Raw genomic sequence first — 21,202 nt, 5'->3', positions numbered from 1 at the left:
CAAAAAATGGGTAAATAGTTTGAATAGGTACTTCACAGAAGAAGAGAAATGAATGGAAACTAAGCACACCGAAATATGTGCAGCATAATTACTTACCAGGAAAATAAAAATGCAAATCATAATGTTATACCAGCATACATACATTAGAATGACAAAAATTAAAAGGACGGACAATATGGAGAGTTGGCAAGGATCTGAAGCAAATGCAACTCTCATTCACTGCAGGAGGGAATGGAAAGTGGTGTAGTCATTTTGAACCAGACTGAATGTCTCCCATAAAGTTAAACATACATTTATCATATGCCACAGGTATTATTAATACAATTCAGGAAATTAATACTATTAATACAATTAATACTATTCAGGAAATAAAGATTGAACCTGATACCTGTAACAACATGTATGAATCTAAAATTCATTATGCTGAGGATAAGATGGGAGACATAAATGGGTACATACTATATGATTCCATTTATTGGAAAATCTAGAAAAGACAATTTAATCTATAATGACAAAGCATATCAGTAGTTACCTTGGGAAAGGTCACAAGGGAACTTCTGGGGTGATACTTATATTGTGTATCTTGATTGTGAGGTTGGTTACCAAAGTGTATAGATTTGTCAATATTCTTCAAAATGTATACTTAAAACGGGTGTCTTTTTGTATGTAAATTATATCTTCATAAAGTTAATTTAAAGACTCAAATGATGGAGAGAGAGAGAGAGAGGGAAATGAAGAAGGAGAAGGTGGGGGGGGGGAGAAGAAGAAAAAGAAAAAGAAGAAAGAGTAAAAGGAGAAGAAGGAGAAGGGGAAGGAGGACGGGGGGAGCACAAGGACCATGATGAGTCAGAAAAAGATACAGACAGAAGACAGATGGACACATAACAGAGAGACAAAGAATCAGAAAGGGATGGGTCAGGAGAGAGTACTTTTCATTCATTGTATTTCCCAGCAAAAAGATAACATGAAAAAATCAAAATTAACAGTTGACTTTGATACTGGATTCTGAAGTTCAGTCATCTTCTAAGCTATGCAGCAAATAAGTACCTTAGGTACCTCATTTAGCCTGTTTTGTTTTTCTGTTTAATTTTTTTGCTGTGGCTCTAGTGGTATATAGTCATCAACTCAAGTCAAAAACATAGTTTTCCATTTGTAGTGGAAAGTGGAGCTGTCGTGCTTGGTGCACGAGTCCTTGAGAACAAGATTAAGAAGCCCAGGTCCTTAGTGACAGTGAGTGGCAAGGGATGACTGCCTTTAGAGATCTTCCACAGATCTTCCACAGAGTACCCTGTTCTGTACTCTTTTTCCACATCTCGGCTGATGTCTTCATCTCCCAATAAATGTCCTGCGACCTAATTTTTTTCCTTCTCGGCATGCTGTCTTTATCCCCCACTGTGCATCCTTTCTCTGCAGGGAGAGGTTAAAAATCTTACTTATTTTTTGCAGAAATTACATTCATGTGACTTTCTGAATGCACAGCTGGACTCCTTAGAGACATTTCAGGCTGGCAAGAGATAGTGAGCCTTCCTTCACCCCTAGAAACAGACTACTGAGACATGTGCTTGACTGTACCAACATGTAAGGCTGTTCTGAAGAACCCAGTATATACGTACGGTCAGAATGAACAGGTAATGAGAAGTGAACAGAAAATAGCAGATCACTTATGCTCTTTATTACTCTCTGCCTTACCAGGGTCCCTAACAGCTCTCAGTATGTACTCAATACATCTTTCTTTGCACTCTTCCAACTATTTTGGAGCAACTTATACTACATTCAGCACTTTGCGTTTTCTGGTCCTATAGTGTGCACAGATCTTGCCTGCTTATACCCAGTTTAGGCTCCCATTTGTCAAGGAGGGGATAAACCATGACTTCTTCACCTTTACATCAAAGCCTCTTTTTGTTCAAGGCATGTGTCATTTGGCAGTATTACCAGCTGTTTCACTAAAGCATTGGCAGGTGACTTCTAGCATGGATGTCCTTCTAAACTCTGGCAATACTGCCTTATGATTTTGATGCCTTATAGTTGCTTGACCTTTCCTACAATTCCCAGTCTCCATCTGTGGCCATTCTTGCTCCTTGCATTCGTCTGTTACTTCTCCACCTCTTACCCTCCAATATATCTCTGCCCACAGTCTCTTTTCTAGCCAAGTTGCTCACCTCCCTCATACTACATTCACTTTAAAAAAATTAATTAATTAATTAAAGTTTGGCTGTGTTGGGTCTTCTTTGCTGCGTGTGGGCTTTCTCTAGTTTTGGTGGGCGGGGGCTACTCTTCATTGCGGTGCGCGGGTTTCTCACTGCTCTGGCTTCTCTTGTTGCGGAGCATGGGCTCTAGGTTATGGACTTCAGTAGTTGTGGTGCGCGGGCTCAGTAGTTGTAGCTCGTGGGCTCTAGAGCGCAGGCTCTAGTTGTGATGCATGGGCTTAGCTGCTCCGTGGCATGTGGGATCTTCCTGGACCAGGGCTTGAACCCTGTCCCCTGCATTGGCAGGCGGATTCTTAACCACTGTGTCACCAGGGAAGTCCCTACATTCACTTTTAAATTTCAAGGTCTTCTCTCCCTGAACTGCTCCATTTTCTTCAAATTTATGAGTCACTTTAAGTCTTTACTTCTTGTTAAGTCTTCCCTAGATCACACAGAACATCATTTCACCCACTCTTTAGCCAATTGTCTTGTTACCTTGCTTCTTTATCTCTCCAATCCATCCACCTAGCACAAACAGACTCTGGATTAATCCATTCAATCCAATTATTTCCTTTGTCTTCTCTTATACTTCAGGTACTGTGGCTATTCAAGAAAATTACAACTTGATATATATTATGGCTTCTGTAAATTAATGGTTGGTTTCTTTAATAAATATCCATTGAGCATTTACTTTGTACCAGACACTGTAGTAGATTCTAAGTACACAAAGATAAACAAAATGGGCTTCTAGGGTCTGTGACAGTGTGAACTACAGAAAGATGGAGAGAGGAATTCAGAGAGAGAGAGAGAGAGAGAGAGAGAGAATTAATTGTTGGCAAATGGTTTTACTCAGAGGTGCATTCCTTCCCTTATTACATCAGATGAACAGGTTAGAAAGGTTGGTGGGAAGGAAGTATTGTGTAATGAAAAGAGCATAAACGTGAAGTCAGATAGACCAAGATTTGAATCAAGGAGAAGGTTAAAGCTGAGGGCAGATAGAAGGCTGTTGCAGTAAACTAGGAGTAATGAGAATCTGAACTAGGAGAGTGACAAAGACACTTGAGAAGAAAGAAATTTTATCTGCTCTCACCTGACACTTTAATTTAAAAGTGAATGGCATGCTAAAAGTAGAAACATTTTTCGACTATTAGAAATGCTGTGTTTACAAGATGGCAGATTTTTAGATGAAAACAGAACATGTTCTTTAAAAATTTCTAGGACAACTGCTTGGAAAATCAAAGGCAGCTGAGAAAGTACTGAGTCTCTGCTTTTTCAGGCAGTGAAACAATCTACCATTATATGGTAGATAACTACTCCAGAGCTATAATTTAATTTATTACCATCTCAGCACAGACTACATATAACCTTCTTGAAGTGTGTCTGCAGAAACCTAGGAAACCCAGCAAAGGGTCCTTTCAGCCAGCCTGGCGGTGCCTGCTGGCATTTGGGGAGCACATCACTTTTAAATGGTCACCAAGTTAGGGACCATGTCCAACTCTGTGTTCAGTGCAACACTGTTGAAGGGTCTCTGTGGGTGCTGGTTTCCCGTTGCTGGCTGGAAAGCATAGTAATGCCCTGCTGGGCACAGAGGGGAGCTGGATACTTCCACACTGTCCCCTCCCCCCACTTCACTCTCAAAATTCTTCTTTTTATCCAGGAAAATGCCTGGTAGAGGGGAGAATATACGATAGTTAGAGGCAGCCAGTGCTCTCACACTCTCTGCCAGGAGGTGTAATTTTGGGGCCAGGCATGGGGATTTTTTTTTTCAGTGGAAATGCCAGAGATTATAATAACTTGGCAAAATTTCCTACGTTAAATATCTGGGTCATATAGTCTCCGCAAACCATGCCCTTTCTTAACTCTAAACTAAGTCTCCTTTCCTTCCTTCCTTCCTCCTCCTTTCCTTTTTTTTCTTTATAAATCTGTCCATCTATCTGTGGGTGCTAAAATAAGATACAGTTCTTGAATATTTACTTTGGACCAGAATTTGTTGGCAGAAAGGATTTGAAGTAGGCTAGAATCAATCAATTAGACAAACAAACAAATCAAGTAAACACACACATACACAAATGAAACTTTACTAAAAAATAAGTAAAGGGCTAAAAAATGTCATTAATCCGCAAGGACAGGAAACAGAAAAGGAGATAACAGTAGGTGGGTGAATTCAACACATTTTGGAAAAAAAGCAGAGACAAAGAAGTCAGTGGCATGGATGAAGTTATATTATAACTAATTGCTTATAGTTGTAGACATTGATGTGAAATGAACCAGTTCATTCTGAAAAACCCTGAGAAGTTCAGTGTTTGGCATACATGGAAGACAAGAATGAGACACTGGACTGAATGAGGTTAATTGAAAGTCTGCACACAGAATCTTATTTTTTACTTTTTTTATACAGCAGGTTCTTATTAGTCATCAATTTTATACACATCAGTGTATACATGTCAATTCCAATCACCCAGTTCATCCCACTACCACCCCCACCCCCTGCCGCTTTCCCCCCTTGGTGTCCATATGTTTGTTCTCTACATCTGTGTCTCAATTTCTGCTCTGCAAACCGGTTCATCTGTACCATTTTCTAGGTTCCACATATATGCATTAATATATGATATTTGTTTTTCTCTTTCTGACTTACTTCACTCTGTATGACAGTCTCTAGATCCTTCCATGTCTCTACAAATGACCCAATTTCGTTCCTTTTTATGGCTGAGTAATATTCCATTGTATATATGTACCACATCTTCTTTATCCATTCGTCTGTTGATGGGCATTTAGGTTGCTTCCATGACCTGGCTATTGTAAATAGTGCTGCAATGAACACTGGGGTGCACGTGTCTTTTTGAATTATGGTTCTCTCTGGGTACATGCGCAGTAGTGGGATTGCTGGATCATATGGTAATTCTATTTTTAGTTTTTTAAGGAACCTCCATACTGTTCTCCATAGTGGCTGTTATCAGTTTCCATTCCCACCAACGGTGCAAGAGGGTTCCCTTTTCTCCACACCCTCTTCAGCATTTGTTGTTTGTAGATTTTCTGATGATGCCCATTCTAACTGGTGTGAGGTGATAGATACCTCATTGTAGTTTTGATTTGCATTTCTCTAATAATTAGTGTTGTTGAGCATCTTTTCATGTGCTTCTTGGCCATCTGTATGTCTTCTTTGGAGAAATGTCTGTTTAGGTCTTCTGTCCATTTTTGGATTGGGTTGTTTGTTTTTTTAATATTGAGCTGCATGAGCTGTTTATATATTTTGGATATTAATCCTTCGTCTGTTGATTCATTTGCAAATATTTTCTCCCATTCTGAAGGTTGTCTTTTCCTCTTATTTATGGTTTCCTTTGCTGTGCAAAAGCATGGAAGTTTCATTAGGTCCCATTTGTTTATTTTTGTTTTTATTTCCATTACTCTAGGAGGTGGATCAAAAAAGATCTTTGTGTGATTTATGTCCAAGAGTTTTATAGTGTCCAGTCTTACATTTAGGTTTCTAACCCATTTTGAGTTTATTTTTGTGTATGGTATTAGGGAGTGTTCTAATTTCATTCTTTTACATGTAGCTGTCCAGTTTTCCCAGCACCATTTATTGAAAAGACTGGCTTTTCTCCATTGTATATCCTTGCATCCTTTGTCATAGATTAGTTGACCATAAGTGCATGGGTTTATCTCTGTGCTTTCTATCTTTTTGCATTGATCTATGTTTCTGTTTTTGTGCCAGTACCATATTGTCTTGATTACTGTAGCTTTGTAGTATAGTCTGAAGTCAGGGAGTCTGATTCCTCCAGCTCTGTTTTTTTTCCTCAAGACTGCTTTGGCTATTAGGGGTCTTTTGTGTCTCCATAAAAATTTTAAGATTTTTTGTTCCAGTTCTGTAAAAAATGCCACTGGTAATTTGATAGGGATTGCACTGAATCTGTAGATTGCTTTGGGTAGTGTAGTCATTTTCACAATATTGATTCTTCCAATCCAAGAACATGGTATATCTTTCCATCTGTTGGTATCATCTTTAATTTCTTTCATCAGTGTCTTATAGTTTTCTGCATACAGGTCTTTTGTCTCCCTAGGTAGGTTTTTATCTAGGTATTTTATTCTTTTTGTTGCAGTGGTAAATAGGAGTGTTTCCTTAATTTCTCTTGCAGATTTTTCATCATTAGTGTATAGGAATGCAAGAGGTTTTTGTGCATTAATTTTTTTTTTTTTTTTGCGGTGCACGGGCCTCTCACTGTTGTGGCCTCTCCCGTTGCGGAGCACAGGCTCCAGACGTGCAGGGTCAGCGGCCATGGCTCACGGGCCTAGCCGCTCCGCGGCATGTGGAATCCTCCTGGACCAGGGCACGAACCCGTGTCCCCTGCATCGGCAGGCAGACTCTCAACCACTGTGCCACCAGGGAAGCCCTGTGCATTAATTTTGCAAATTTACCAGATTCATTGATGAGCTCTAGTAGTTTTCTGCTGGCATCTTTAGAATACATCTTTAGTATAGTATCATGTCATCTGCAAACAGTGACAGCTTTACTTCTTCTTTTCCAATTTGTATTCCTTTTATTTCTTTTTCTTCTCGGATTGCCGTGGCTAGGACTTCCAAAACTATGTTGAATAATACTGGTGAGAGTGGACATCCTTGTCTTGTTCCTGATCTTAGAGGAAATGCTTTCAGTTTTTCACCATTGAGAATGATGTTTGCTGTGGGTTTGTCATATATGGCCTTTATTATGTTGAGGTAGGTTCCCTCTATGCCCACTTTCTGGAGAGTTTTTATCATAAATGGGTGTTGAATTTTGTTAAAAGCTTTTTCTGCATCTATTGAGATGATCATATGGTTTTTCTCGTTCAGTTTGTTAATGTGGTGTATCACATTGATTGATTTGCATATATTGAAGAATCCTTGCATCCCTGGGATAAATCCCACTTGATCATGGTGAATGATCCTTTTAATGTGTTGTTGGATTCTGTTTGCTAGTAGTTTGCTGAGGATTTTTGCATCTCTATTCATCAGTGATATTGGTCTGTAATTTTCTTTTTTTGTAGTATATCTGTCTGGTTTTGGTGTCAGGGTGACAGTAACTTCATAGAATGAGTTTGAGAGTGCTCATTCCTCCACAAATTTTTGTAACAGTTTGAGAAGGATGGGTGTTAGCTCTTCTCTAAATGTTTGATAGAATTCACCTGTGAAGCCATCTGGTCCTGGACTTTTGTTTGTTGGAAGATTATTTTTAAAATTTAATCTTATTTATTTTTTTATACAGCAGGTTCTTACTCATCAATTTTATACACATCAGTGTATACATGTCTATCCCAATCCTCCAATTCATCACACCACCATCCCCACCCCACCCCCGCCACTTTCCCCCTGTTGGAAGATTTTTAATCACAGTTTCAATTTCATTACTTGTGATTGGTCTGTTCATATTTTCTATTTCTTCCTGGTTCAGTCTTGGAAGGTTGTACTTCTCTAAGAATTTGTCCATTTCTTCCAGATTGTCCATTTTATTGGCATAGAGTTGCTTGTAGTAGTCTCTTAGGATGCTTTGTATTTCTGTGGTCTATTTCTGTTGTAACTTCTCCTTTTTCATTTCTAATTTTATTGATTTGAGTCCTCTCCCTCTGTTTCTTGATCAGTCTGGCTAATGGTTTATCAATTTTGTTTATATTCTCAAAGAACCAGCTTTTAGTTTTATTGATCTTTGTTATTGTTTCCTTTGTTTCTAATTCATTTTTTCTGCTCTGATCTTTATGATTTCTTTCCTTCTGCTAACTTTGGGTTTCGTTTGTTCTTCTTTCTCTAGTTCCTGTAGGTGTAAGGTTAGATTGTTTATTTGAGATTTTTCTTGTTTCTTGAGGTAGGCTTGTATAGCTATAAACTTCCCTCTTAGAACTGCTTTTGCTGCATCCCATAGGTTTTGGATCATCGTGTTTTCATTGTCATTTGTCTCTAGGTATTTTTTGATTTCCTCTTTGATTTCTTCAGTGTTCTCTTGGTTATTTAGTAATGCATTGTTTAGCCTCCATGTGTTTGTGTTTTTAACTTTTTTTCCCTGTAATTCATTTCTAATCTCATAGTGTTGTGATCAGACAAGATGCCTGATATGATTTCAATTTTCTTAAATTTACTGAGGCTTGATTTGTGACCCAAAATGTGATCTATCCTGGAGAATGTTCCGTGCGCACTTGAGAGGAAAGTGTAATCTGCTGTTTTTGGATGGAATGTCCTATAAATATCAATTAAATCTGTCTGGTCTGTTGTGTCATTTAGTGCTTCTGTTTCCGTATTTATTTTCATTTTGGATGATCTGTCCATTGGTGTAAGTGAGGTGTTAAAGTCCCCCACTATTACTGTGTTACTGTCAGTTTCCTCTTTTATAGCTGTTAGCAGTTGCCTTATGTATTGAGGTGCTCCTATGTTGCGTGAATATATATTTATAATTGTTATATCTTCTTCTTGGATTGATCCCTTGATCATTATGTAGTGTCCTTCCTTGTCTCTTGTAACATTCTTTATTTTAAAGTCTATTTTATCTGATATGAGTATCACTACTCCAGCTTTCTTTTGATTTCCATTTGCATGGAGTATCTTTTTCCATCCCCTCACTTTCCATCTGTATGTGTCCCTAGGTCTGAAGTGGGTCTCTTGTAGACAGCATATATATGGGGTTTGGTTTTGTATCCATTCAGCAAGCCTGTGTCTTTTGGTTGGAGCATTTAATCCATTCATGTTTAAGGTAATTATCGGTATGTGTGTTCCTATGACCATTTTCTTAATTGTTTTGGGTTTGTTTTTGTAGGTCCTTTTCTTCTCTTGTGTTTCCCACTTAGAGAAGTTCTGTAGCATTTGTTGTAGAGCTGGTTTGGTGGTGCTGAATTTTCTGAGCTTTTGCTGGTCTGTAAAGCTTTTGATTTCTCCAGCGAATCTGAATGAGATCCTTGCCCAGTAGCGTAATCTTGGTTTTAGGTTCTTATCTTTCATCACTTTAAGTATATCATGCCACTCCCTTCTGGCTTGTAGAGTTTGTGCTGAGAAATCAGCTGTTAACCTTATGGGAGCTCCCTTGTATGTTATTTTTCGTTTTTCCCTTGCTGCTTTGAATAATTTTTCTTTGTCTTTTTGCCAGTTTGATTAGTATGTGTCTCGGTGTGTTTCTCCTTCGGTTTATCCTGTATGGGAATTGCTGCGCTTCCTGGACTTGGGTGGCTATTTCCTTTCCCATGTTAGGGATGTTTTCGACTATAATCTCTTGAAATATTTTCTCTGGACCTTTCTCTCTGTCTTCTCTTTCTGGGATCCCTATAATGCGAATGTTGTTGCATTTAATGTTGTCCAGAGGTCTCTTAGGCTGTCTTCATTTCTTTTCATTCTTTTTTCTTTTTTCTTTATTCTGCTCCGCAGCAGTGAATTCCACCATTCTGTCTTCCAGGTCACTTATCCTTTCTTCAGCCTCAGTTATTCTGCTATTGATTCCTTCTAGTGTAGTTTTCATTTCAGTTATTGTATTGTTCATCTCTGTTTGTTTGTTCTTTAATTCTTCTAGGTCTTTGTTAAACATTTCTTGTGTCTTCTCGGTCTTTGCCTCCATTGTTTTTCCGAGGTCCTGGATCACCTTCACTATCATTATTCTGAATTCTTTTTCTGGAAGGTTTCCTATCTCCACTTCATTTAGTTGTTTTTCTGGGGTTTTATCTTGTTCCTTCATCTGGTACATTGCCCTCTGCCTTTTCCTCTTGTCTGTCTTTCGGTGAATGTGGTTTTTGTTCTACAGGCTGCAGGATTGTAGTTCTTCTTGCTTCTGCTGTCTGCCCTCTGGTGGATGAGGCTGTCTAAGAGACTTGTGGACACAGAATCTTTGGACTACATGTATCCTTTGCTGCCTGTGAAGCTAGGAGTTTAGGTGTGGTCTCCGGTCTCTCCTGGTAGAACAAAGGTTTATACTGTGGAGAAAGGACATATATCAGTCTCTGGGATAGCGGTGGTTATAGTGGAGTGCAGGATTGAGATGTGGGTTAAGAACAAAGGGATTAAATGAGAATCCATGTAGCGTAGTATGAGATACTTCAACTCCTTTCTCATGCTCAGATTCTAGAATGTCAGCAGACAGAGATATCTGCTCTGTTCTTTCCTTCTATCTACCCCACCCTCATAGTAGAATAAAGACTTGTCTCTGGAGATAGGACATTCAGTCATTGATATTTGGTGGCTTCCATTGAATGCTAATCTCCAGTTCCTATCATTTTTCAAGAAACCTCTGACAGGAAGCTCTACCTTTGCATACAGTACCATATTCACCCTTAAAAATGAAAACCAAAGTTGTCAGGTAGATGGGGAAAGCCTCCAAAATGAAAAAGGATGACTAAAACAAAAAGTAAAAAAGGAAGCTAGAGGAAACTGCCATTGCAGGTAGGAGAAAAACCCCCAACATTCCAGAATTATAATCCCCAAAGAAATGAGAGAAAATGCTGCTTCCAAGAAAGAAAGACAAGAATGCTACTATAATAGAATATTCAGGAAAAAAGTTTTGAAAAAAGTAATAGGAATATAAATTTCAGTATTACAGTTGGAGAAAAATATTTAGGAGATCTGCTGGAAAGTAGAATAAGTCAAAGCAATGGAACACTAGAGAGAAACAGGTAAGAAAATTAGAGAATTAGTACAACAACTGACTAGTAGTATTTCTAGAAAGAAAGTAGAGAAAATGGATGTTAGATATTGCTAAAGAAATAACATGAGAAAATTTCCAAAAGCTGAAGGTTGTAGACTGAAGAGTCTCACAAAGTGTTTAGCACTATGTAAAAATAACACACTCAGAAAGGTATTTCTGTGTGAAATTTCAAAGCCACAGAAGTAAAGAGAAGATCTTAAAACCTGAGAGAGAGAAAAAGGGAGAGAGAGAAGAAAGGAGAGGAGGTGAGGAGAGAGAAAAGGAGGAAAAACAAGTTTCATACCAATGAATGAATGAATGAATGAATGAATGAATGACATGGAATGTCTCAAGAGCAGCACTGGGTGTAAGAGGATGCTGGGTGCTAAAAATTCCAAGGAAATTATTTCCAAACAAGAATTCTATAGTCATTTAAACTGTTAATGATTGGTGATGTACAAAAGCATGTTTAAAAATATAAGAATTAAAAGAAACGTGAACTGGAATGCCATATAGAGGTAGTTAAAAGTTGGTTCATTCCTCACACAGTGTACCAGGATGAGTTCCAAATGAATAACAGCAGTGAAAAATAAAACCGTAGATATACTAGATGAAAACACAGGGGAATTCCTTCATATCCTAAAAGCAAACAAGATATGCCTCACTCTCTAGAAGCAATGAAGAAAAAGATTAGTAAATTTGACTATATAAATAAACAAACAAAAAACTCCACCAAGTCATGACAATAAAGACTATAAGCTAAATACAAACATAAACAAAAAAATCAGGAAAAATATTTGCAAATTACAACACAAAGGGTTAATATCCCTAATATATAAAAAGCCTAAAATAGAGAAACAAAAAGTACAAATACTCTATAGAAAAATGGACAAAATTTATAAATGCAGAGTTCACAGGGAGAAAAAAAGGCATAGGACCTTAAAATATTAAAATATATTCAATCTTACTTATTATAATGAGCAATGCACAATAAAATGAGATTGAAATACTACTTCTCACCTTTTAGATGGATAAATTCCAAAGTTTTGATAACATACTATATTTGATAGTGTGCAGGGATAGTTACTGATAATGAGTCACTTTATATTTTTAGACCATACTTTGGGAGATATTTAATTTTTACAGATATAAAATCAGATAATAAATGCAACAAACTATCAAAACTTCAAAGGTCATAAAACATAAATTCCTATATTATATGAAGTAAAAGATACTCTATATTTATCTCTCTAAACCTTTGAGATATAGCTGTTCTAATATTTTGAACTTTCCAACATGATAGAAAGAACAAGGGTTTTAGATTCAGAGACATCTCAGTTCTAATTCACTACTTTAGTGATTATGGGAAACAGGCTATTTAAAAACATTTTGAGTCCCAGTTTATTCACCTGTAAGCTCAGTATAATTAAACCTATACCTGAATGCTATTTTAATTTTTCTGGGAAATCATATATGTAAGTCCCCAGCACACAGTAAGTGTTCAATGAATGTTAGGCATCTTTTCCAACCCTGAACAATCAGAGCCCTAGGTAATAAAATATAAAAGAAATAATGAAAGTTTAGTCTTTATTATAATTTTTAAATTCATAATTAACATCTCCTATATGTGTGAGCTATCTTCTAATTCTTTTGGAAAAGGAGGAATGGCTGCCTTTGAGCCTACAATCTCTCATATTATGGCATGCTCTCTGAAATATTTTTTTCCTAAACAATATAGTATTTTTAAAAGAAGACAAATTATACTCAAATCATTTCAATCAGTGCTAGCTTGTTGGTTAGAGAAATCAGTGCTAGTTTATGTTGGTTAGAGAAATCATCTGATGAAATTATTAAAATAAAAGGAGGCAGATATATTAGTAATTTAGTCATTATTTTGGGGGGTATACTCTCACAATTCCAAGTGTTTGATATCATTGTGAACAACTTAAAAAAAGCAGAACAGATAGGTGGTTAAGTTTTGGGAAACATATGCAATAAATTATGGTGCTATTATTATAATATGTGAATGAAATGATGGATTGTCCAAGTGCTATGTGAATAGGTACTTGCTGTTTGGAATCTAATTTCCAGCAAAGCGACACATGGATTCAGAGTACAGCACCTCAGACGACTTCAACGGCAGTGAGGAGGATGTGCTTTATAAAACTGTACTAGATGACTCAAAATGTGACTTTAATAATGAAAGAGTTATTCATACTAAAGGTGCACATGAAGAATTTGAGAATAATTGTTTCAAGAAATGTGAGAGTTAGAAGAAACATTATTTCTAAAATAACATTTTATTTTATTTAAATCTGAGACTTTAAATATGTATGTATAACTAAATTAAGAAATGTTGTTAAATATTATATGGGATGGTAATGGCAGAGAATTGCTTTTTCATAGTCGTAGTGTAATTTAAATCTTTTTAGGCTGTCCTTCAATGATTACCACTTTCCACGATCTAAGCCATTAAAGTGTTCTCATTCTAGATTTTTTCTGATTCCTCAGACTTTTCTAGAGGTGTAGCAATTTGAAGAGTATTGCATTTCAGAGGGAAATATAGTGGTTCTGTTTTCTGGGTAAATGCTAAATTGGTCTGCTTGTGTTTTATAATACCCTTTTGGATAATACTCATCATTTTGTTGACCTTTGCAGCTACAGCACATTGGGCTGATGTCCTCAGCAGTCTGCAATAAATTCTTGAATCCATTTCTCACACCACAACTGAGAGTTCACAGCCCCTTGTCTGTAGTTAAGGTATGGGTAATTTCTACCTCATTGTGTTGATTTTCATTGTGCTAGCCTACAGTGAAGTTGGCCTACAGCTTCTGTGTCAGTCTGCACAGGACCTAACATGTATTTAATCCAGTTCCTTTGTTTTCTGTGCAAAAGTCTACAAAGTGAGTCCAGAGAGGTCAAACAACTCGTTTAAAGCCACAGATGCTTGGTGAGAGAGTTAGAGCTGTTGCCTTTCCTCCCTCCTCTCAGTCCACTGAGGGTCCCTGACACCGCACTCTTGGGAATTGGACGAACAAAAGGAAATTGCTTGCCTCAGATCCAGGATAGGATTTTCCAAGGAAGCAATGACACTTTGTCTAGGATGGTTCCCAGAAGGGATGGGCAAGTAATAGATTCAACTCACATGGAGGCGCAGCATCTTGAAGCTATTCCTCATCTGCTTAAGGTTTATTCCAGATAAGTTTCTGAAAATAACCTTTGCAAGAATGAAAAGCCAGGGGTTCCAATCCAAAGTTCAGTATGGCAGCCATGTGTACTTGGACATGTTAATGAAACACTTTGAGCGAAGCTTCACTTTTCTCATCTCTAAAATGGCAAACCAGAAATCCTTTCCAACCTGTTGATGAAAACAAGGCACAAGAGGCGATAGAGGTGATCCCCTAGGTGAGCAAGCAGATTCCTGTGAGGTTAGTTCCAGAGCAGGGATATGGGCAGCTCTGTGACTGCTCTTCCATCTCCACACCTGTGCCTCAGGAGGATGGGGTTTGAGTCATTCCATACTGCTGAGTGCGTATCATCTTGCTTTCTGTGGGCAGGAGGCCCTGCAATAGAAGATATAACGCTTTTCTCCTGAGGCATCTTCTCTGGGGCTGGGGAGGCAGAGAATACATTTTGAAGTAGACAGGATTGCTGTGTACTCCATGGTGCTTCTGCTGCAAATGGGTAGATTGATTTCAGCTTGTCATTAGGCATCTGAGAGAAGCACCGTGTGCCCGTGTTCTACAGGGGTAAGCAATAAATAACCTGGGAGAAGATGTGCGATTAGAAATGGCTGCAAACTCCATAGTGGCTGTACCAATACTCAATACTCTGTAATGGCCTATATGGGAAAAGAATCTAAAAAAAAAAAGTGGATCTATGTATATGTATAATTGATTCACTTTGCTGTACACCTGAAACTAACACAGCATTGTAAATCAACTACACTCCAATAAAAATTAAAAAAAAAAAAAAAGAGATGGCTGAAAACTCATGGTAGAGTCAGTTTCCATTCAAGGCACCCTCTCTAAGTAAATCAGAAAAGATTCCATTCATTCACTCACTCACTCACTCATTCATTGATTCAAGCAATTTTTTAAATGTCTACGGTACAGTATTGCAGAAACTTAGTGCCAGGTTGTGGGGATACAAAACAGAGTATGATCCAATCTCTATTTTCAAAGAGCTCCTCTAAGTGACAATGGAGTTAGCTGTAAATAGCATGGGTTCTGGGTTCAAATCCTGATGCAACTTTTACTGGTTGGTGACATTAGGCAGGTTACAAGACCTCTGTCTCCAATTTCCTCATCTGTAAAATGGGGACATCAAGATACTCTACCTTATAGAATGATTATGAGGGTAAAATGAGTTAACATTTGCAAAAATGCTTAGAACAATGCCTGGCATCTAGTAAACGTTACAGAAGTTTGAAGTAAATGAGTAGATAAATATATAATAACTTAGAAGAGAAGACATATAGGCAAATAAGAGAGTCACATGCAGTGATGGGGATTTCAACTCCTTTCACTCTTTTTCCTTCCCCATCCGGCTCCTCAATCTCTCCCCTCACATCAGTTTTCCTTACCATAAGGAGGTGTCTTAACATTATGATTTCTCAAGCTACGCTGTGAGAGGTATCAATATTAGCAAGTTTGAAATTTGTTGTCTCGTTGCTTCTCTATTCTGAAGCCATTATGTTTGCTCTGCTTGATGGTAAGGGATGAAGCATGGGTAAGATGAAGATGGTGTGTGTGTGTGTGTGTGTGTGTGTGTGTGTGTGTGTGTGTGTACGCACAGTGGGAGTGATAGCAAAAGAGTGAGCAAGGGAAAAAGGAATATGAGATCTCCAGGCACCCATGAAGTGGACTGAGGGGTAACCTGAGAGAAGGAGAAAGAAGAACATATTAGCGTTATCTTCTGGGCTCCAAGAGGATCTTGGGGCCACCTTATAACACAAACTTAAGGACTATAATGGGAAGGATACCCCCTGGAGCTGTGTAAGCTGTGGCTCTAGGTATAATGAAAGAATGGTAGGCGGGCTTCTCGCCAGTGATAATCTTAGTTCAGATGACTTTACTAGATAGGCGGGTAGGTTATAATTATAATATCATGTGGGATGGGTTATAATAGAGATGTGAGGTGCTATAGGCATACAACAGGGAAAGAACCTAACTTGGTCTCAGTGAATTTAGAAATGCTTCCAAAGCTGGTGACAACTCAGCTCCAAAATCAGGACAAGCTTCCATAAGACACTCAGTATTTATCAAAGGCTTGTCCTTTGCCTGGAATTGCATCAAGCATTGCCAGAGAGGAGAAACTTAGGATCTTGTGGTGGAAACATAATTTCCATAAAGACTCATTCTTCTATAACAAAAATCGTCTGTGATAAAGGGTTAGAGGCAGACATAAGTCATGTGGAAGAGGTGTTAGGTCAGTTCTGTGTGAGTTCAAAAGGCATACCAGGACCAAACTGAGCTAACAGGAAGAAAAATCTGCTTAATGCAGGAAAAACTTTTTCATAGTCAGAAGCTGTTCAAACATGGAATGATCTGTCCATGGTAGGAGCGAGGCCCTCGATATTGTGTTTAATTTGAGTCAGGGGGCTTGTTGGAGATTTTTATTTGTTAGGATAATGCTAACTATGGAAAACAGTTAAATCTCTAATGTTGCTGTCTTAACACAATTTCAGATTATTTCTTGTTCATGTATAAGTGTTCCAGTTGGCAGACAACTTTCTTCCTTAGGGTGATTCAGGGCACCTTCTGTTCTCCAGCTTCATTGTCCTCTGAACTAGGGGAAAAAGGGTGGAGAAAAAATGAGAACTTCTGCTCATGTTATATTGGATGATAATTGATCACACCTAGATACTAGAAAGACTGGGAAATATGGTCCCTGGCTGGAAAGGCACCTCCCAGTTATAAATCTCTACTATGGAAAGGAGAACCCCAATTTTGAACGGCCAGCTGGCCATCGCTGCCATAGGACTGATGCCTCAGCAGAGAGGTTTCACTAGATGACCTTTAAGGTTCCTATGAACTTTGAATTCTATGGTTCTAATGGGTCCTGATTCTTTCTATAATTACTTTCGTGTTTTGGGGCAAGTCACTTATCCTCTTTGATCTTAGTTGATTCATCAGTAAAATGAGATTAACAATTGCATTTCAGTTAACAATGACTCAGGGTCATTGTGGGATTCAGATGAAATAATGTGCGTGAAAGTGTTTGCTAAATTTGAAAGTGCTCTAAAGCTATGAGACATTATTCTTAGACAGTTGATTCAAACTTAGCTTTGACTTAGGCCTGTAGTTGAGCTTAGATATTTCTTCCATGTGTCTGTGAGAGATTATTATAATGTTCTGGTAAGGAAAATTTTGAATGACTTGTATTTCCATAGTTTTGCTTTTCATTTTTGAATGACCTTAAAGTATTTTTCTAACTCAAGAAAAAAGGACAATACAAACTATACCAAATAGAATCTCTTTGCCTGTTATACAATTACATCCATCTCTTCAATATCACAGGGTACAGAAATATAGATCACCTATTCATTTTGGACAGTTTGAAGTTCAAATAAGAGCATAAATAGGTATCAAAACATTTATGAAGTTTAATGATACACAGGTAAAAGATATAAATATTGTTACTACTATATTAGAACTTAATTAAATAGAATGTAGGGTAATGAATAGTCCAGTTAATTGAATATTCTATTAACTGAGATACCCCACATGCAACGTTCTGAATCTTCAAATCAGAAACCTGAAAAAGAAACAGAGAAATTACCCACTCTATTTTCTCAGTTAACAGACCAGGAAACTGAGGCCTACAGTGGTGGCCAAAGATTACAGAGCTGGCTTTCAGGGGCGGTGGACTAAACAGAATAATAGAAGAGGTGCATTTTGTCTAGGACCCCTAAAATTTATATAGCTCTTCTCAAGATATCATAGTATTTATTTGTCAACATTTTTGAAAATTTTATTGTTTAGAGTAGCTATAGAGATGAAAGGAACAGATTGGGCAGAGTATACATGCTCTGAACACACTCTAGAAGTTTCCTTTTTTGACAACTCTTTAAAAAAATTTTATTGAAGTATAGTTGATTTACAATATTGTGTTAATTTCTGCTGTACAGCAAAGCGATCCAGTTATACATAAATATTCTTCTTCCTATTCTTTTCGATTTTGGTTTATCACAGGGTATTGAATGCAGTTCCCTGTGCTGTACAGTAGGATCTTGTTGTCTGTCCATCCTATATATACTAGTTGTCACCTGCTAATCCCAAACTCCCAATTTATCCGTCTCCCACCCCCACTCCCCCTTGGCAAGTCTTTGATACAAAGTTGGTTTCTATGATTTGATGGTTTTTACTCTCATTTCTGGTTTACTAGGGATTTGGGCAAGATGAGTGCTGGTTAGCTGAAATGTTAATTGTATTCTTAGTAGTTGTGATGTTTTTAAGCAGACTGTCCCACTGTAAAAGTGTGGATCAGCTTGTCGCAGAATAAAGGGACCGGAAATAAGTAAGCACTGTGATGATAAGCACCATAAAAGAGAGAGATAAGCAGATGGTGATAGATGGGGAGACAGGAAGAATTAGAATTTGTCTGGGACTCTAGTGTTCTCACCCTGCCCCTTACGTTCTATATTTAACATCAGATGGCAGAACAAGGTTGCTGAGAGTAAGAAGCTGGAGCCCCGCCAATCCACTGGCATCCAAGCCACGCACTTTGCAACTCCACTTCTCTAGGCTGTTCATGTGAGGAGGATGGATGACAACAGGATTCTGAAGAAATTACTTTGCCCTGAGCTGAGAGGACAGCCATTAGCAAGCCTTCTCCTGTATGTCAGGGGAAGCTCTCCAAGGGTATATAAATGTATATAGAGGTAGTGGAGCACAGGCACCAGTTGCCACAATAGCTGTGGATAAAAAATACTGATCGGAGTGGAAGTCATTACAGTGTTGGGTTAGAGGGTTCTGGGGGGCTATAGTTTTGTGTGTGTGTGTGTGTGTGTGTGTGTGTGTGTGTGTGTGTGTGCATGCATGGATCTGTGTGAGTGTAGGCACCTAATATTATAAGCAGATATCACTTTTGTTCCTAGTGTTGTGCACAAGTGTCTTGATTCTATTCCCTTTTTTTTTTTTTTTTGGCCGTACGCGGGCCTCTCACTGCTACGGCCTCTCCCGTTGCAGAGCACAGGCTCCAGACGCGAAGGCTCAGAGGCCATGGCTCACGGGCCCAGCCGCTCCGTGGCATGTGGGATCTTCCCGGACTGGGGCATGAACCCGTGTGCCCTGCATCGGCAGGCAGACTCTCAACCACTGCACCACCAGGGAAGCCCTGCTTTCTGTTTTTCATAACAGTCACTACTATGAGAAATTATATCGTGTATGTAACAGGTTGTATGAGGAAATGTTTCTGTTGTCTTAGATTTGAGCTTGCAGAGGTGAAATCAAGGGATGTTAATTGCTGATATATTCTAAAAAAGTGCCAGATCTCTGTGTATATCTGTAAGGGGACAAGTTAACAATTGTCCAGCAGCCCTTAGCCATTCATGCATGTCAAGGGCATGTGAGATGATGGATGTGAGGAAGACTAGAGAGGAAGTATCTCTCTAAAGAGAGTTGCCAATGGCTATGCTGGGCATTGAATCCCTCCCTTCAGGGGAAGGAGAATTTCCCCTTTAACATAAGCCAAGTAAATGGTCTACAAGAAAACTGCTCAGCCAATGTGACCTGTGTCCTGGGATCTTGGTGTGGGTAGGAGATTGGTGGACATAGGGACCAGTTCCAGATTCCTGCCTGTAGAGACCCAAGGGTTGGATCCAGAGTGACTGGCTGGAGCCACTCAGAAAGCAGAGCGAGGGCTTCCCTGGTGGCGCAGTGGTTGAGAGTCCGCCTGCCGATGCAGGGGACATGGGTTCATGCCCCGGTCCGGGAAGATCCCACATGCCGTGGAGCGGCTGGGCCTGTGAGCCATGGCCGCTGAGCCTGTGCGTCCGGAGCCTGTGCTCCGCAACGGGAGAGGCCACAACAGTGAGAGGCCCGCGTACCGCAAAAAAAAAGAAAGCAGAGCGAGCAGGAAGGTTCACAGTGAGGGCAAGCCTCCTTTGCTGATGGCAGGACCAAGATAAGCATACTTTTCAGCAGACCAGGTAGACCTGAATCACATATCCAGCTTTTAATCTTACTGAAGAGGACTTTTCCCAAGAGGGTTTCCTGCCAGTGGATGGCACCCAGCAGAAAGGCTGGAAGTGTGGTGTGGACCATCACAGCCCGGGTGTGGGTTAGAAGAGTAAGTGAGTGGGTAGGGTCATAATGGTCATAAGTTTGGAGGTCACCTGATTGCGAGGAAATTCTTCTAAAGATCTCCAGAGAGATGAGATCATCAAAGGAACTACAAAGAGTCCCATAAGAGAAAGAGCCAGGCTAGATCTGAAGTGGGTCTCTTGTAAACAGCATATATTATATGTTTCTTATTTTTATATCCATTCAACCAGTCTATGTCTTTTGGTTGGAGCATTTAATCCATTTACATTTAAGGTAATTATCAATATGTATGTTCTTATTGCCATTTTATTAATTATTTTGGATTTGTTTTTGTAGGTCTTTTTTCTTCCTTTCATCTTTTGTTCTCTTCTCTTGTGATTTGATGACTTTCTTTAGTATTGTGTTTAGATTCCTTTTTCTTTTTTTTGTGTATATCTGTCATAGATTTTTGGTTTGTGGTTTCCATGAAATTTTGATATAGCAGTCTATATATATACATGATTGTTTTAGGTTGCTGATCTCTTAGTTTTAAATGCATTGCAAATATCCTGCATTCTCTTCCTCTCAGGATTACTGGTTTAGATATCATATTTGTGTATGGATAGTTTCCTACCTTTACTGTGTGTTTGCCTTTACCAGTGAGCTTTCCCATTTCGTAATTTTCTTGTTTCTAGTTGTGGCCTTTTCTTTTCCACCTAGAGAAGTTCCTTTAGCTTCGTTGTAAAGCTGGTTTGGTGGTGCTGGTTTGGTGGCTACAGTACCATTGAAATAAGACCTATCTTGCTCCTTAACTGTGTCCCCACTTTTCCCTCCTCATTATCCACCAACCCTGAAGGAATAGGAGGTAACAAAATGAGGAGTGAAGAGAACTAAAGAAACAGAGAGGAAACTCACTAAGTACCCCACCCCTTTCCTGCTGCCCAATTCTTAGCCCAAGATGGAGGATACACTAAAAACCTAAAAATTGATGGGAGTGATATTTTGATATTAAGTTGGATTGGACTTTAAAATTTTTGAAAATGAGACTCATTCAATAATGTGTGGAAATGAAGAGAAAATGTATGCTGGGTGCCCTAGATATCATTCAGTGGTCAGAAATAAAGCTTCAGCATAGCAAATGAAAA

The 21,202-nt window shown here is 38.7% G+C and overlaps 1 long non-coding RNA gene across 2 annotated transcripts in view; it reads left to right on the top strand.

Moving 5' to 3' along the window:
* The window catches only part of LOC307177557, a 202,683-nt gene that overhangs the window by 70,887 nt on the left and 110,594 nt on the right, over window positions 1-21,202 (top strand). The window contains exon 4 of one of the 2 annotated variants that reach the window (XR_013825065.1): window positions 13,468-13,569. The exons of the other annotated variant lie outside the window; for it this stretch is intronic. This is a non-coding gene — a long non-coding RNA (uncharacterized lncRNA). The remainder of the gene's footprint in view (window positions 1-13,467; window positions 13,570-21,202) is intronic. 2 annotated transcript variants of the gene reach the window in all.

This window comes from Stenella coeruleoalba (assembly GCF_951394435.1).
Source record: "Stenella coeruleoalba genome assembly, chromosome: 1".
Lineage (NCBI taxonomy): Eukaryota > Metazoa > Chordata > Mammalia > Artiodactyla > Delphinidae > Stenella > Stenella coeruleoalba.
Note: the sequence above shows the minus strand (reverse complement) of the source record. Positions and strands in the feature narration are given on the sequence as shown.